The 15,789-nt window shown below is 36.2% G+C and overlaps 1 non-coding gene and 1 pseudogene across 1 annotated transcript; one reads left to right on the forward strand and one right to left on the reverse strand.

The window, feature by feature from the left end:
• Positions 1–2,338: 2,338 nt before the first annotated feature.
• On the forward strand, positions 2,339–3,372 carry LOC145105187 (uncharacterized protein At2g29880-like; annotated as a pseudogene).
• A 5,023-nt stretch (positions 3,373–8,395) lies between these two features.
• Positions 8,396–8,502, reverse strand: LOC145110347 (small nucleolar RNA R71). Its single transcript, XR_013709728.1, has one exon. It is a non-coding gene; the product is annotated as a small nucleolar RNA R71 (small nucleolar RNA).
• Between the last annotated feature and the right edge of the window lie 7,287 nt (positions 8,503–15,789).

Raw genomic sequence — 15,789 nt, forward strand, 5'->3', positions numbered from 1 at the left:
AGAATGCTCACAGACCATGCAGGGAGAAAATAGGATTTTCCATTGAGCAACATGAACAGCCCTCAAGAATTGTCCAATATTGAAACATTTTTCAGTTTTGGTCCTTATTTCAAGGCTCGTATGATTTTTTGGTCCCTTGAACTTTCTGATTTCGAACCTTAATTCAAGCTCTCATATAGTTTTTTATCCTTATTTAGAGATTTGAAAATATTTTAAACTTTTCATTAATGTATTAGTTGTTGGCTAAATCTACATGTATCTTTATGTTTTTAGGTTTATTTTTTTGAAATTGTTATGCAAGAAACAGTTAGTTCTTTTGAAGACATTTCTTTTTTATTTCTTGACTAAAAAGACCAACATACCCTTATTTGATTTGGTTGTGTGATTGTAGTTACCAGGTCGTTCATATGATTGGAGTCAAAGTGTTACATATTTACTTTGTTTTCTTACTTGACATCTGTCATTTAATTGCTTTCAATACCAAATGCAAGAAATAACAACGTACTTTGCTATTTCTTGCATTTAACCTTCTTTAACTAAAAATAAGTTGAAGTAAGTTGTTATTTCATGCATTTAGGCCTTTTTGGTTAAAATGCAAGAAATAGTAGCATACTTAAATGATTTGACTTGAAAAAAATCATAATTTACCGTTTTCATTATATAAGTCATTTTATGTCCCAAGTGCAGCAAACTTGTAGAAAAGGAGTCGGCATTGGTTGAGTTGATGCATCTTCAAGTGTAGTTGCAAGGCTTATATTGAATTACTCATGAGTTTCTTTTAATTTTGTGTTTTGTTTTTGTATAATAAATATTCTTGCACGCAATGGAAAAACTCTTAGTTGGAGCTATAACGAGATAAATGGCATTAGAATTATGCAGCTTAATTGTATGACAATGTACTACGAGATTATATAGTTAGAGAAAGACCCTTAATATCAATGTATTACATATTTTAGCATTAGAATGATTATTTATATTTGAAATATTATATATTGTGAAATGGATTGTTTTTTGTATGATATGTTATTTTATATTATGATAAATTACTTGTCATATTATTTGAAAATTAGTAAATCTATTAAAAAAATTATAACCTTAAAATTATGACATGTAAAAATGTGTGTCATCTTCCTTTATGACAGGGGCTTCCTTGACACGCAATGTGTGTCGTGAGTGTGTGTCGTAAATGTGCGTTGTAAGGTTACTACACGCGAATGCATGTCATCTTCCTTTATGAATGGGCCTTCCTTGACACACATTTTCGTGTCATCTGGACCTTTTATGACACGCAATGTGTGTCATTAAAGGGTACTTTTCAAGTAGTGTAAGCACTTCAGAAAAATATCAAAAACAAACTTTGGGGAACTCACAAAATTTCTAAAAAAACGTAAATAAAAAAACGAACACGATATTTAACGTGGTTTGGTCAAGAGGACCTACGTCTACGTCGAACGAGAGAGCAAGAGAGAGAGAGAGAGAGAGAGAGAGAGAGAGAGGATTTTATTAACTTTATGGAACTATTACAAGCACTCAAAATTGAGCTCACGGAAATCTAGCAATTTACAATGATGGGGGTATGAGCCTATTTATACTTGAGGGATCAGGTTTAAAACCCTAATGGGCCAAGCCTATTGGTCCATAGGCCCATGAATAGTGACAACCAATCATATTCCGCAATGCAGCATCTTCTAGAACATTCTTTCATGTCATACAACCCATAAGCATCAGCAACACACATGATGGACCACCTTGACCATAGTGGAGCATCATGATGCACAGTTGGGGCATCATGAACACTAACACCCTATTCCCGAGTCTCATTTAATGGGGGAGTGGAGAGAAAGGGAGGGAATCGGAAAGAAAGAGTAAACCATCATGTTCCGAGTTTTTTTTTAAAATGATTTAGGAAGAAAAGAAAGGAAATCAGAGGAAAATCTTCCCTCCTAATCTTCCTCCCAAATTGGAGGGATTTGGAGAGAAGAGAATCAATGATAAGGATAACAACACACGGTTATATAAGATCACGATATCATTCTCAACATACAAAATAATCGGTCTTTCTTCCTGCTGCTTCAACGACCCTGCTTCTTCAACGAACCTGTTGTAGACTTCTTATTGTTCACAATATACAACAAAAAATCAGTCCATCATCCATCAGGTTCCATTCAATTTGGTTTTTTATTGAACATTTTTTTGTGAATTTATTTGTGTTTTTTAGTTTTTTTTAATGTTTTTTATAACTTGTACACTTTATAACTATGTTCATTTTATAATAATGTATGTTTCTTTTTATGTTATGTAGAAACCTATAATGAACAAGCAATAACCTTTTGTAAATACCGGTAAGAAGTCACTCGTGAACTGGACAGAACATATGGATGCTGCATTTGGTGATGCAATGGTACAACAACAAGAAAAAGGAAATAGGCTTCATGGAAATTTTACTTCAAAAGCGTATGCGAATATGGTTGAGGAGCTCAATAAGAAACTTAACATGAATTTAACTAAAAGTAATCTAAAAAATCGTTTGAAAAGTTTGAAATCTGGTTTTTCACAATGGTATGACATGTTCCATAGGATTTCCTTGAGTGGTTCGGTTGGAATGCTGAAACCCAACTAAATGAAGCAGATGAGAAGGTTTGGGATCACTTAATTAAGGTTAGTGTTCGTCTTACGTTGTATTTAGTTTAGTTTTATTTTATGTTATCATTAAGAATTTTAATGTATTTTGGGGTTTTTAAACAGTCAAAGCCTGAAGCAGTTATGTTGTAGACAGAAAAGGTGACCAACTTCGAGCAAATGTTGGTATTATTTTCAAGAGATAGAGCTTCAGGAGAAAATGTTGAAACAGAAAAGGAGAGAAATTCTAGGTTTAACAAGACTACGGACATCAAAATAGAAAGTATTTCAGAGGTTGACGATTTATTGGCAAGTAATGATGTTACACTGGAGAACCAACATATAAATGATGATGAAGATGACATTCAAGTGGTATATCCTACGCCTGAACAAAATTCAAGTGCGAAAAAGTGTAAAGCTAAAAAAAAAAAACTCGAAAATGAAGTAGAAAAGGAAGCTGAACCTCAGCCTCAACCTGAACCTGAAACATTTCAAACAAAGATTATGAATGCTATTGGGGATGTGGCTAATGATATGAGGGAAGGTAACAAAATCTTTGAAGGAGCTTACCATCATGAGTTAACAGGTGATGAAATTTATCAAGAATTGCAGCCAATGGGTTTGGAACCCCATGAAATACCAGGTGCTCTCATGTATTTGGCTCGTAACCAAGCAGATGTGAGGACGTTGTTTACTTGTCCAATGAGCATACGGAAGGATATACTAAAAACAACGATGGGCGCAAGTAAATGATGATTTGGGAGAATAGGTGTTTATTTCTTGGTTCTTTGTTCAACTTGTATTTGGCTTCACGAATTGAATTATGGTTTTTGGAATCGTAGTCTGACTAAACTGCATTGTTTTGGATGATTTTTATAGTTTGGTTTCTTTTCAATTAGGCAAATGTTTTCATTTTAATATTATTTAAGTTTTGCTACCCATTGATAATTTAATTGAATATTATATGTTGGTGGTATTTGACAAAATATATGTATATATGTGTTTAAATGAATGTGAAGACAAAAAATATGATGATGACATGCAAATCCACATTTTTTTCAATTTGAACTATGTATGTAATATGATTGCTAAAAAAATAAGGGTAAAATTGTAATGTTGTTATTTAGCTTTCTTTTCTTTTCTTTTCCTTCGAACTCGGGAACGCATTTTTTAAAAAATTTCCTTTCCTTTCCTTCGAATTCGAGAACACGAAAAAGTTAATCACTTCCTTCCCCTCCCTTTCTTTTCTCTCCATATTTTCCTTCCCCTTCTTTTCGTTCATTCAATGAAACTCGGGAACAGGGTGTAATGGTCCAACATCCATCATGGTGGCACAACATGGTGTAATCCTGATCAGTACCAACTTCTGAGCATCATTGAACGATCTTGAGCATCATAGAGGACTTCATAGCATACTTGGCTCGTTAGGGATACCACGGCTCATCAAGGAACCAAGATGACCCATCTTGCACCATGATGGCGCAACATGTGCAAGATGGCGCAACAGGCTTCAAGTGTGGCGCAAGAACTTCTAGGTTAGATCAACATCACCACCTTGGCGCAACAATATACTCTATTACGTAAGAGGAAACCCCACGGCACAAGAGGGATACCTCATTGCCCAAGAGGGATACCTCAGGGCGTAAGAGGGAGCATGATGGCTCAAGAAGGAATGCTTATGGCGCAACAGAATCCTTCTTGGCCCATCCCTTTATCAAATGGCGCAACAAGGTCCCCTTGTTGCTTCATATCACTCCCAAGTGATCCAAACCTCTTCCTGGTGCTCCAAACTCCCCTTTATACGATCCGTTCCTTTGGCACTTGATTCTTTCCTTTGTCAGACAATCCATTCCTTTCTCAGATTATCCATTCCTTTGTCACATGCTCCATGAACCCCAAGTGCTCCATTGTGATCTAAGTGCTCGACAAGACTTCATACCCCAACATGTTGCTCCATATCACTCCTAAGTTCTCCAAACCTCTTTCAGGTGCTCCAAACCCCACTTTATACGATCCGTTCCTTTGGCACTTGATCTGTTCCTTTGTTAGACGATCCATTCCTTTCTCAGATGATCCATTACTTTTTCACATGCTCCATGAACCCCAAGTGATCCATTGTGATCTAAGTGCTCCATGTTAGACAAGACTTCATACCCCAACACTATTGATGACGGTGGTTCTTCGGTTGATTTGCTTAATGAAAGCAAACAGATTCTTGGGGAAGCAGCTAATATAGAGAGACTTGATTCCTATGATATAATTCAAAAATCAAAGGTTAAATTGTAGGCCGAAAGGAATGAGAATTTTTCGTCTTTTATGGTATGTTGAAAAAAATACGTTAAATGTTAATTCGTGGTGATTTTGTTGAGGGGGGTTGGGTGACGGATCTGGTTGCTGTTAAAAAGGAATTTTATGATTTTCATTCATTTAAGTTCAAGGATTTCCATAATATTCCCATGGCGTCTAGAAGTAATCATTTTCTTCCCTCAAGCCTGAGGAAGTACAGCTTCTAGAAAGTCCATTCTCAGTCGAAGAGATTAAGGAGGCAGTTTGGGACTGTGATGGGGATCGAACACCTAGTCTGGGTGGGATTTATTTCAAGTTTCTTAAGCATTATTGGGATGTTTTAGGTAATGATGTTACTGCTTTTATGCAATAATATTTTAAAAAACCTATTATTCCAGTGGTTTGTAATTTTTCATTTGTTACTCTCATCCCGATGGTTGATAATCTGTTATTGGTGAAGGATTTTTGTCACATTAGTCTTATTGGGATGAAGTTCAAAGTTATTGTTATGTTTTTAGCAAAACCCCTTTGCTTTGGTTCTCCCTAACGTTATTGGTATGGAACAGTTTGCTTTTCTTAAGGGTCATCAAATTTTAGACAGTGAGTGAGCTGATTTCGTGGTTTAAGAAGAAAAAAAAGTTTCTTATTTTTAAAGTTGATTTTGAGAAGGAATGTGATTCTATTAGTTAGGATTATTTTGGACCATATTATGGCATTTATGGGATTCGGTGATAGGTGTCGGAGTTGGATTACCTGGGTTATTTAGAAATGTCAGATCTTCTATTCTTGACAATGGGAGCCCCACTAATGAATTTCAGTTGTTCAGAGGGTTGAGACAAGGAGATCCTATATCTCCATTTTTTTTATTATTGCTATGGAAGGTCTCCATGTTGCTATGGAAGATGCGGTGGCTTCTGGGCATTTTCATGGTATTCATGTGGGAGATTCGAATATGGTTCTCGCTCAACTTTTTTATGCAGCTGATGCTTTGTTTTTGGGAGACTGGGATGAGAGGAATGTTCAGAATCTTATTACTATTTGATATGTGCATATCTACACATATATTTTACATCATATCTTAATATTTTATGTTATATTTATGCTTATTATAGAACAAAAGGTAATTATTATGCTTAATATCTGTTATGTAGCATAAAGACATTCTCGGGAGCAAAATGCAAGCTGGAAGCAGGAAAATACGAGCTTAGACAAGAAGAAGACACAAGAAGGATGTTGCTAGACAGCTTGACCCCTCGTCAGTATTTTGACCATATCTCATGACTCGTAACTCCGATTGACGTGATTCAAAATGATCTTAACACTAGACACAATTTAGAACGACTTTCGTGTTTTGCGAAAAGTCAGATTTCCAACCACCACGATGTGGTGATCCCACCACGACGTAGTGAATGGAATCTTCGCGATTCTTGACGCTGGCTTAATGAATACGGGATAAACACGAGGACCACAACGTGGTGGCCAGATTTTAGGCAAGTATATATATATCTGAACATTATGACGAATTGAGAGACTTGGAGGTGAATTTCTTGAGAAGCATTACGAAAAGTAACCTCTGGAAAACCCTTAGAAGAGGAGGAAACGATTGGAGCTAAAGATTTGAAGAGATCTAGACGAAAACATCAATTTATTCGGTTTGATCATGTTTAGATTTATCTCTATTGAGTTTTTGTGTTTGATTTCTACCATGAGTAGCTGAATTTAGCTACTCCTGTTTAGCTAGATGAAGCTTCAACTTATCGATTAGTTTAATTAATTATGGATTTGACTTGTTGGTATTGTGCTTGTGTATGATTGTTAATACCTAGCATGCTAATATTTGGTTGTTTAGTTGCTTGAATTCATGTTCTGTGTAGCTTAGTGATTATTAAATTACATGAACTTGACACCTAGTGATTTAGTGAATATTGAATTGCTAGAGCTAGGATCGACCCAATCTTAGATAAGTGATTGAAATAATTGAATTTAGCTGTGCTGGAGAACATAAATTATGACCATAATTATGTTTGCATAATAAATCTTACATAGCCTATTCATAATCCATAACTGATTATGTGTTTGATTGTGTGTGACAATGCATAGTTTTACATGAATTAGTTATAAATTTGTAAAATTGGACTTAAATTACTAATAATATCATATTAGGTAACCAGCTTTGATAATCCATAATTGTTAGCTAACCATAAAGAAGAAGTGGATTCGAACTAAACGGGAGTGTTTTTAGTAATTGATTGAACCTTTGTTTAGTAATTAAGTTTATCTAGACTTGCAAAATTAGATAAAAACATTTTTAGTTATTGTTTGATTTTAGATTAATTTAGAGTAATTATTTTAGCTAATTAAATATGTTCCCTATGTTCGACCCCAACTTACTTAAACTACACTACAATCCGACTAGGTACACTGCCTAGGTTCATATTAGTTAGTTAAGTTACTTAGCTTATAAATTTAAAACCAGTAGTTACTTTTGTGCACATCAAGTTTTTGGCGCCGTTGTCGGGGAACGGCTTAATTGTTAGTTGATTTATTTGCTTTAGGTTAATCGATCCTTTTTGTGGGGTAAAACATGCAAAAAGTTACTTTTCAGCTTATTTTTTTTTAGTACCCAACTCACGGCGTGAGTTCAGTAGATTTAACGTTTTCTTCATTTTTTCTTTCTATTTAATTTTTTGCGACAACACGAGGTGGTGATCTTTACCACATCGTGGTAACCAGTCAGTAGGCTACTTTTAGTTCATTTTAGTTCAGATTTACGTTTTTATTTTTGTTTATTTTGCAGAAGTTCATGACCAGAGGTTCCAACACACCTTTGGTGCCACCACTTGAAGATCCAGAGTCAGCCCTTCACAAGAAGACAGATAAGAACGCAGAAGTGAACCAAACACCGAATAAGAAGCCTTTCCAAGATCGTCAATCTGTCTTTACAAAGAAGTCCAGAAAGAAAATGGGAGAAGCGAGTTCATCTTCAAAGGACAAGAGCAAGATAGAAAGTTTAGATCCAATTCCTAATCCAAACGAATCTGAATACGAATCCGAGGCCGAGTTTGGACTATATACGAGCGAACCCGAAGACAGGCCAAGAAACGAGATCGCGAACATTGAAGAGATGTCAATGGGAGCTTACAAGAAGCGAATTCGAGACAATTTTGGTCCAGGGTTAGTACAACCCGCGATTCCTGCCACTGCCACATTCGAGCTAAAGGGACACATCCTTACTGCACTTAAGGATGTTCCATTTTATGGAAAAGATCATGAGGATGCTTTTAAGCATCTAGATGAGGTCAACGACATTGTGGATTATTTCAATGTCCCGAATGTTAATAGAGATATTGTCTTGCTAAGGATGCTTCCCGTTACTTTTAAGGGAGCTGCGAAAGATTGGTTAAAAGCACTTCCACCTGGTGCAATCACTACTTGGGCTCAAATGCGCGAACAATTTTTGGACCAATTTTTCCCACCATCAAAGATAGCTAAACTCAAAAAGGCGAAAGCCAATTTTGAGCAACAGCCAGGGGAGTCACTTTATGAGGCATAGGAGCACTATAAAGGGTTGCTAAGGAATTTTCCTCAACATGACTTCAACATACAACAAGAGGTGTCTATATTCTATGACGGGGTAAATGTCATGACACGACAACTCCTTGATTCTCATGGATCACTTACGAAGAAGAATCCAAATCATATCAAGGTGGTGGTTGAAGAATTCGTGAAGCACTCTCGTGAGTACCACAATCCAAGACAAGATGGAGTAAAAGGCAGTGGGGGTGCACATTCTGAAGAGATGGCTGCTATGATGGTGATGTTGAACAATATGGACCGGAGATTGACGCAAATGGACCAATCAATTCATGTAATTAGAGTTGGTTGTAAGAAATGCAATGGTCCGCACTTGACTAGAGATTGCCACTTGGATGAATATGGGAACAAGAAGGCTCAAGTTAGCTACTCAAGTGGGGATAAGTATGATGAAGATTGGAGAAAACCAAAGAAGGAGTGCTTGCCATACGATGAGTATATGAAGCAGAAGGAGGAGAAATTCAGGTAGACTAGCCGAGGTTTCTACCAAAATGAGCAACCACCAGCTGAGACGAAAGCTGACTTGGAGACCATGTTAGTTCGTTTCATGGAAGCTTCAGAGGAAAGGCATGATGATACTGATGCAGCACTGAAGGATCAAAGAATAATGATGAAAAATCATCAACCAATGATGCTTGATCAGAATACATCATTAAGAAATCAGCAAGCCTCCATCCACAACCTTGAAGCTCAACTTAGTCAACTTACTACTTTGGTGAATAAGAAGCTACTTCCTCAATTTCCTGAAAAAAATACTCATTCCCATTTCATGGTGATTGATACTGAAGAAGAGGCTATCTCTGAGTTCTTAGAAGCGCTAGAAGTGGAGCCAAAGCCATCCGATCCAAAGCCAAAGAAGTCGAAGCTTGAAAATGAAAATGCTGTTGAAACACCCAACTCACGACGTGAGCCCGCTATGCTCACGTCCTGGGGCCAGTCTGAACAGAAAAATTCAGTAGATGTTTCGACTTATCGTCCGCCTTTACCATTCCCATCTCGAGCTAATCTTAGTCCACTGCAAAGGGAGATCTGGAGTTTATTAAGCAAATAAAGGGTATTCCAATTAATACTCTATTTGTCGAGTCACTATCCAAAATTCCCAAGTACGCAAAATTTCTACAAGACTTGATAGATACTCGTCAACAGTTGAAGAAGACTTCCACAGTTATTCTTAGTGAGCAAAGCTCAAAAGTTGTATTAGGAGAGATACCTAAGAAGATGGGAGATCCTGGACGCCTCACTCTTCCATGTGAGTTTGGAAATAATTTGAAGACTTATGCTTTAGCTGATTCTGGGGCTAGCATAAATTTGATGCCTTATTCGTTTTATCACAAGTTGAATATTCAGAAGATGAAGGCTACAAAAATGACCATTCACATGGCCAATCATGATGGGTTTTATACAAACAATCCTATGTGTGCATGCAACCCTAGAGTTGGATCTATGTTTTCACTATTAGTTATACAACTTTATGAACACAAAAAGAAACCTGGCATGCTAGTACTATTTTCGAAATCCACATAGAAGAATAGAATACATACCTTTTGTTGTTATATAGTAATAACAACTAGTTCCTTGAATTTCCTTAGCTCTTGAAAGCAAGTACCACAAGTGTAGTACCTCTAATGGCTCACAAACACACTAGGTGAAAGGATGAATATGGGAGAGATGAGAGAAGGGTATCTTGCCCTAAAATTCGTCCCTTTTAGGGTTTCCCAAGGCTTGGACGAATTCTAGTGCCTTAGGGTGCTATTTATACTGGAGGCTAGCTAGGGTTTCAAGGTGGAAACCCTAATCCCTTAGCTTAGGGCCTAAGCAAGTCCATGGACTCCTTTCCTTAAGCCCTTGGACGAAAACTCCTAGATCCTTCTAGGATTTTCGTTCAAGCCTTAATAAAGGTGATCCAATAGCCGAAAGTCTCAACTATCAAATAATTACAAAACAGCCCCTGTACTTTTAATTAGTTCCTTTAATCCCAAAATTAATTCCTAATTAATTTCTGATTAAATACTAATTAATAATATGATTCCAAATTAATATATTATTCATATAATATAATAAATAAATCATATTTATGCCCTAATCAACCTCTCTCCTCAACTGTCATCCTGTCTAGTCACCCGTGTGAAGGCAACCCAAAAGGACCATGCTCACAATCGGGTCAAGTACATACCAAAATAGTTATGGACTTAGACACTAATCCAACAGTCTCCCACTTGGATAAGTCTAATAACTATTATGCGTATGACTTCAGAACCTGATCAGCAATCGTAGCTTCCAAAAGCCGCTGTCAACTCTGATCTTATCAGATACGCGTGTCCTTTAGATAAGGGATCATATATTCCTCCATTCTACAAGATATCATATAGACATGAGACATGGATTGAAATCATTCTCTCAGTCTATGTGTCGTTTCCCGATTTCTGATTTATGATGACTGACTAATTGAACAAATCAAATCAGTCCTGGCCCGGCCGAGCACTTTCCTTTGTCATCACTAAATCATCGAGGGGCCCACAGATATCGCTTTTATCCCACCTTGGGTAAAAGGAATGGATAAACTTTGACTCAAATGCTTGCTTGCACCTACTAATCGAATCACACACAACAATAAGTTTTATAACACCAAGTTACTGGTGTGTTTACTTATCATCAATGTGAAACCGACCAGCAAATAACAACTCACATGTCTCGATTTCAAGAATATACAATGTTATCGTCTCACCAATCACTCGTGATAAAACCATGAAGTGATTCAAGTGAGCGTGGGTTTAATCCAATACTTTAATCTTATCAAAGCACTCATTAACTCTGCAGCAAACTTGTGCTATGTCTAAACACTTTAGACAATCTACAGACATATTCATGACAGTCTTCCTTCATACCTACTTCCAACGTATGACCGACTGTGGAGCTTCGAATAACCTAGTTATTCTGGAAGTCAAAACATGAAAAATGAAACGCAATAATAATATTAATCCTATATGGTCCCAAAACTTTTTGAGCGTAAATAAAAACACTTTTATTTAAACACCATATTGATTACTCATTATTCATTGCTTACTGTTTCAGAAAATCAACTTATTACTCGAATTATAACCACAATTTTCCCATGCTCCAAGCATACACACTTTGGTTTCCTATGGTCCATACTTTGTGAAATAGATCAATTGAAAACTTTTCCAATGAAACTCATTTCACAATCCCCAATCCTTATTATTGGTATAAGAATACCAAATTCTTGCCACTTTTAGAATATGTCAGATTCTAACATTTTATGCAATGATTCTTTCGTAATGTCATAGCACAAAAGTCATCAAGACCCTGCTAATGAAATTACAAGGTATTCTATCGGAAATTGTTACAAGACAATTCCATAGACGTGAAGTCTCACATTCAAAGTACATTCCTTTGAACATGCTTCTCGCATAAAAGTTTCTAATCTAGACATATTTCTTAATGTCCAACTCCCATTAATGGAAACATTTCCATATTTGCCATATGACAACTCATTCTTAATAGAATCTTATCTATTCATAATAATGTCAATATAGTCCATCCAGTACTATACTTCCAACTACTCACAAGCGACAAATCCTCAGTGAACCTCAGATCGTCCTTTGATAGTTGTTTAATTATTTTAGTCAAAACCAGTTCTAGTCCCTTTTCCCTCTTAATGCCCTAGGCATTTGGAAAATTTTATAATGGTCAAATATTATAGCATATGCAATCGATCCTATACCCGAAGCGTATTGGACACGATGCATAATGTCTCACATAAAGACATGATACTTCATCATCCTTCTGCCATAATATTTTATGTGCCCTGTTCCCACAATTCGAACTATGAAGAGGGATGTCGTAATCATAATCGAATTTTGAGAATGCACTATGTATCCTTGACTAAATTTATTAATATTTCTCGATCTAAGCTTTAGAATTTTGAAACGAAGTATAATATTCTCTCCCTTAATTATAGCAAAACAATTTTTCAACCCTTGCAACTTTGCAAAATGAATCTTTGTTTTCTATAATTAATATTGCTAACTTGCAATATTTACCATAATAATCATGCTCCCACTAACATGACGATTATTTTCTTACCAGCATAACACTTATGCTCCCACTAGCTTTGACATGTATTTAGAAAACAATTCAACTTCTAGAAAACAATGCTTATTGAATTCCTTAAGTTCATATTTCTAATACCTAATGCTTTGATAAGCCTTTATCTAAGCTTTTTAAGCTCATACACCTTTGCCATAGATAGCTCACATGTGTGTCTAAACAATTCAGAATTTATGTTACTAAGTCCCAAATATTCAGATCAATTTCCAAATCTCACAATTCAAACTACGAAAAGGGATGCCGTAATCATAATCGAATTTGAGAATACAATTTTCACAATTGCTATCTTCTTAAAATCTCTCTTAGTGAAAGCATTTCCTCACAATCATTTTCATGAAGGAGGAAAACCTTATGACACTTATATTTTATGATGTATGTGTTCCTATCCATGTGAATTTGTCAAAACGAAAGTTTGCGACAAATCCAAAACCATATGGACTGAGCTTGTTCAATCTTGATTTATTGCCTCATGGTAACATGAATGCCCACCATGTCTTCCAAGCAACTCACCCTTTCATATCAATGTACTTTCCATTGATCAAGGTGCTTTGTCTTTATGCATTCAAATGAGAACTCATAGAACTCACACGCATAATTAACTCAATTGGAATGGCATAGAAAAAGAGTATGTCATCCACGATAGGCTTTAAACCTCAATTCGTGTGCTAGTGATGATCAACTAGGTTTACTCTTGATTTGTTCTTGAAACTTTTCAAGACCATTAAGACTCCCACTGACTCCTTGACATATAAGATTCTCTTGTCAAGAACCATTTCTTGACAAACAAATATTCAAGAATTAGTGTAGCCTTTTGTCAAGTTTAACACTTCACACAATTGGTCCTGATTGGTCTTTGTCTTATCCAAGACATCACAACTTACCAATTTCAAATGTGCAAAAATAAGAAAACTTTTCCAAATTCCACATTTGTCGAGTGTTATAAACCTACTTAAGACTTGTCACTCATGTCAGAATCTTGACTCTAAGACTTGATATTGGAACGAAGTATGATTGACTTCTTGATTTAACCATTTCTACAGTTCTTGATTCCTCTTCTTAGACATGCAATTGCACTAAGACTCACTTAGAGGATCAATTGGGATATGGTTCTTAATCATTAAGACTTATCATAAAACACAATAAAAGGTACTCTCCCTTCTTCTTAGAATAAAGAAACTTTTATCTTTCTGCCTACTTGATTCTTCTTATTCGTTCTGCTATTGATTGAAACTCTTTCAATCAACTCAGAATTATACTTAATCTTATAAGTATAATCATATTTACTAACCTTTAGTAAATCATGACGAATATCTTTATCACTCTTGTGGTGGACTTGATCAATGCACAACCTAGTGTACTCGATCTCCTGGTCCTTCTCTTGACACTTTGCCAAAGAATTAGTCTAATTTCCAAAATATGAAGTTTCTCATTCATCACGCAACCAAGTTGTATGATTCCAAGTTTATGTCCAATTGAAACTTGGGTGATGAGAATCTTCCTTTATTTGGCAAATCCTCGACATTTCACAAATAACATAATCAAGAATCACATCCAATTCAACATTGCTAAAATTAGAAATACATAAACATCCATTTTCACATATGCCATTGCAAGGATAAATAAATAGGACGAAATCAAAATTCATTTTATTGCGGAAAAACTTATCCTTACAATGCAATTCAAATGAAAACTATGCTATTTCAATTTCTAAGCAATCTATTCTAACTCTAAAGTAGTAGCTCAAAAATCCGATCTTCAAGCAATGCGATTGAAATCCATTTATTCACGATCAGATTCAGCTTACTTCTTCCTTTAAGCTTCCTCTCTTTTCTTCGATCCTACAAAACATCAAAATGTAATCTTATCACATCATGTATTGAAAATCAAAGAATAGGAACTTATAGAGTTAGTTATTGGATTTTACCTGAAGTAGAGCCATACGTCTTGACTCTCCTATCTCTTAGATCTCTCAGGTAAACAGGGCAGCTTCGTCTCCAATGCCCCTTCTCTTGGCAGTAGAAGCAGATGGACTCTTTTGGAATGGCACAAGGAACTATCTCAGAATTTACCTTTTCTGGATTTCCAATGTCACTATTTTCAATGTCCATTGAAGTTTGGGAGTTTGATTTGCCAGACAAATTTGCTCGATTAGCACGCCAAATCATTTCTGATTCAGCAGCTATAAGCAAATAGGTCAAATCAATGAGGGTCACGTCATGGTCCATCATATAGTACTCTCTAACGAACTCACTATATGATTCAGGAAGTGACTGAAGAACCCAGTCAACAGCCAACATTTCTGAGATATCGACACCCATCATCCTTAACCTATCAATGTGTGACTTCATCTCTAAGATGTGTGCACACACAGGTTTCCCATCTTCGTGTTTACTTGCCAATAGGGCTTGAGTGAGCTTGAACTTTTCAAGCCTTTGAACTTGTGGGTTAGGGAGAATAATTGGAGGAGGTGGAGGAAGTGAAGCATGACTCTCATTTCCTTGATCGTATCGTGGAACGTCATCTTCATTTGGAAAGCTTGTTCCAAGGGACTTGGGAAGACCATTGTAAGATTTAGACATCTACAAAACGGGAGAAAATTCAAGTTAGTTGATAAGAATCCTTGATGTAACACCCAAATGAAACATCAAGGCTAGGATCCAACACAACATTCTACAACCTAGAAGAGGGATGCCGTAATCTAGTTGCAGAATATTTGAAGGTAGGTAAATGACGATTTACCAATTCCCACCATGAAAAACGAAAAAGAAATTTAAGTTTTAAATGAATTGAAACTCCTAGATCTTTTGAGATTCATTGAACTTTTCAATGGCATGTTTAATCTCGATTATGCCCTTCTATTTGTGACTGGGATGCCGAGGATCACAAACAAGGTGTGAATAACCATACGAATCACGTGGTGCACCCAATTACTACTATCACCTAATCAATGTGTCGGTTAGCCACACACGCTCCATTGATCTATGATAAACATCGAGCCACCCTTCGCCACCAATGTCAATCCCAAATTAGTGTGCCGGTTAGCCACACACGCTCCACTAACGTTTGACAAGGGTACGAAGTGTAATTCCATGGATTAGCATACAAATTCACATTTTGCCCTAAAGTAACTAGAATTTGGGAATTTGTAAAAGCATGTAGTTA

Source organism: Lactuca virosa, chromosome 4 (assembly GCF_052849685.1).
Source record: "Lactuca virosa cultivar CGN04683 chromosome 4, Lactuca_virosa_CGN04683_v6, whole genome shotgun sequence".
NCBI lineage: Eukaryota > Viridiplantae > Streptophyta > Magnoliopsida > Asterales > Asteraceae > Lactuca > Lactuca virosa.